Here is a 3,895-nt window from a genome sequence, read left to right on the forward strand (position 1 = left end):
TTTGCTATGATAAAATGTCTTCCCACCCAGTGCTACCGTAGCCATCCCGGGAGAGGATCCCTCTTCCGGGTCCTCTCTGAGACCGTAATTGAGGCGTCACTTAATTTGCAGACAATTGAAGACTACAAGACGACAATTATTCTTAATTTGGTATAATGGCACACTGGTGTTTTAAAACAAAAACAACAGTTTGTCCTTAAAAAGGTTTTGTGTGTCCTTAAAAAGGACACACAAAACCCAACATTCCAGCTGGATGCATCACAATGAAATTATCATTTTCCCTAATTCTCACCCAGGCTCCGGGGTAAGGAGCCAGGTGGAGAGCGAGAGGAAGACGCGGCCAGGACGCGGATAAGGTGCACTTCCAAGCCCAACCAAAAGTTTCCAAAAGTTTCAACACCGAAATCTCATCGATGGTTTGAATTCCCGACAGAGTGCTGTCTGTTGTTATGGTGATGCCGCAGCTAGCATCCATGCAGCGAGGCGCGGCTGAGTATCTCCTGTGCAGGGTGATAAATCGATGCTCTCTGTCATTTGTCAGCCACAAATCCCCCGGAACCCGGAGGAGTGATGAGGCTCCGATGCAGATTCATCAAGGGACCCTAAAACTAAAAAACTTAAGATTGTTTGGCAGCCCACGTAGAAAATTAGGAATTTGTTCCCGGGAAACTAATATAATGAAATGCTGAGGATTGTTTTTTTATTGAACAATCTTTTTTGGAATACTGAAATATTTTTCTGTGTTAAGGGGCAGAATTAAGACCAATACAATACCACCAGTGTCTTAACCACGACTTCCTCAAGTAGCGGGGCTGAGTAGTGTGTGTGTCTGTTTGTGTGGTGCATAATGTCGATGTGCACGTGCATGCAGGTGCTGACGAATGTGTGCTGTTGTGCGTGTGATTGATTCTGGTGCATTCCAACCAAAATGGTCTCATTCAGTGGTCCAAAAATTCAACATAACTACAAATGTGTTGCGAGCACAGAATGTGTCAAAGCCAAACTTCTTTGAATACAATTTTAGCGCAAATACATTTTTCAAAAATCCTGGTTTAATTGCCCTAGCGGATAGCTCAGTTGGTGTTGCTATTTTGATGTGCCTAGGCAGTTTGGAACTGCAACATACGCTTACACACAGATAGGCTATACACAGCACAAACATGCAAACAATAAGCCTGAAATATTATGATGAGATGAGATTGTTCATATGTGTGAAACTGCATAGAAATAGCATGTGGATTGTGGAGAAAAAAATATCCATTGGTAGTACTAGTAGGCTATGCGGTAACCCTTCCTTTTACAGTCCCCTAATTACTAGGTATTTACCCGGTACATACATGGTAAATTATAGTGTATTACTGGGTAATTACCACTGGTAATAAGAAGGTAAATACAGAGGTAGTTACCCGGTAAATACATGGTAAATCATAGTGTATTACTGGGTAATTACCACTGGTAATAAGAAGGTAAATACAGAGGAATTATCCGGTAAATTATAGTGTATTACTGTGTATTTACCACTGGTAATAAGAAGGTAAATACAGAGGAATTACAGCTGATGTACCAAGTAAAACCTCCACTATTACCCATCAACTCAACTAAGTAGCGTGTAGTTGTAACTGTTTTAGGTTCGTAATAACTCCGACATTGTGTTCTTCCTAGGAAATTAGGCAACCAATTCTTAGAAACACCTATTATCCAAGGTTTATGTTGGTAACAGCCCAAATTTAATGATGTACTATCTAGAAATTAGCATAGTACTTCCCAATAAAATACTTTTTCTTAGTTATTATTCATAGCTACACCCATTTAGAAAGGGTTTATTCGATTTACCACTATGGAATTACTTACCTGGTAACAACATCTGCAGGAATCTGTTTTCCTCTAGTGTCATGGTACATCTTCTTAAATACTGGGTACGAAGCAGTTTGTTTCCATGGTATTACCAGGTTCTTACCATATCATTTATAATAGATATATTCCATTATCCATGCAGTCAACACAAACATGTACCATGTACGTTCTGCGACATTACCAAGTAAAACACGACAATTTACCCAGTAAGTAAGCTGAAATTGTACTGTAAAAGGAAGCCTTGTTTGTTTCCATGGTATTACCAGGTTCTTACCATATAATTTATAATAGATACATTCCATTGTCCATGCAGTCAACACAAACTTGTACCATGTACGTTCTGCGACTTTACCAAGTAAAACACGACAATTTACCCAGTAATTAAGCTGAAACTGTACTGTAAAAGGAAGCCTTGTTTGTTTCCATGGTATTACCATGTTCTTACCATATAATTTGTAATACGATATTCCCTTTTCCATCTAGTCAACACAAACTTTTACCATGTACGTTCTGCGACGTTACCAAGTAAAACACGACAATTTACCCAGTAATTAAGCTGAAACTGTACTGTAAAAGGAAGCCTCGCTTGTTTCCATGGTATTACCAGGTTCTTACCATATAATTTATAATAGATACATTCCATTGTCCATGCAGTCAACACAAACTTGTACCATGTACGTTCTGCGACGTTACCAAGTAAAACACGACAATTTACCCAGTAATTAAGCTGAAACTGTACTGTAAAAGGAAGCCTCATTTGTTTCCATGGTATTACCATGTTCTTACCATATAATTTGTAATACGTTATTCACTTTTCCATCTAGTCAACACAAACTTTTACCACGTACGTTCTGCGACGTTACCAAGTAAAACACGACAATTTACCCAGTAATTAAGCTGAAACTGTACTGTAAAAGGAAGCCTCGCTTGTTTCCATGGTATTACCAGGTTCTTACCACATAATTTGTAATCCATTATTCCCTTTTCCATGCAGTCAACACAAACTTGTACCATGTACGTTCTGCGACGTTACCAAGTAAAACACGACAATTTACCCAGTAATTAAGCTGAAACTGTACTGTAAAAGGAAGCCTCGTTTGTTTCCATGGTATTACCATGTTCTTACCATATAATTTGTAATACGATATTCCCTTTTCCATCTAGTCAACACAAACTTTTACCATGTACGTTCTGCGACGTTACCAAGTAAAACACGACAATTTACCCAGTAATTAAGCTGAAACTGTACTGTAAAAGGAAGCCTCGCTTGTTTCCATGGTATTACCAGGTTCTTACCATATAATTTATAATAGATACATTCCATTGTCCATGCAGTCAACACAAACTTGTACCATGTACGTTCTGCGACGTTACCAAGTAAAACACGACAATTTACCCAGTAATTAAGCTGAAACTGTACTGTAAAAGGAAGCCTCATTTGTTTCCATGGTATTACCATGTTCTTACCATATAATTTGTAATACGTTATTCACTTTTCCATCTAGTCAACACAAACTTTTACCATGTACGTTCTGCGACGTTACCAAGTAAAACACGACAATTTACCCAGTAATTAAGCTGAAACTGTACTGTAAAAGGAAGCCTCGCTTGTTTCCATGGTATTACCAGGTTCTTACCACATAATTTGTAATCCATTATTCCCTTTTCCATGCAGTCAACACAAACTTGTACCATGTACGTTCTGCGACGTTACCAAGTAAAACACGACAATTTACCCAGTAATTAAGCTGAAACTGTACTGTAAAAGGAAGCCTCGTTTGTTTCCATGGTATTACCATGTTCTTACCATATAATTTGTAATACATTATTCCCTTTTCCATCTAGTCAACACAAACTTTTACCATGTACGTTCTGCAACGTTACCAAGTAAAACACGACAATTTACCCAGTAATTAAGCTGAAACTGTACTGTAAAAGGAAGCCTTGTTTGTTTCCATGGTATTACCAGGTTCTTACCATATAATTTGTAATACCTTATTCCCTTTTCCATGCAGTCAACACAAACTTGTACCATGTACGT

The sequence above is a fragment of the Gadus chalcogrammus genome, chromosome 6 (genome assembly GCF_026213295.1).
Source record: "Gadus chalcogrammus isolate NIFS_2021 chromosome 6, NIFS_Gcha_1.0, whole genome shotgun sequence".
Taxonomy (NCBI): Eukaryota; Metazoa; Chordata; class Actinopteri; order Gadiformes; family Gadidae; genus Gadus; species Gadus chalcogrammus.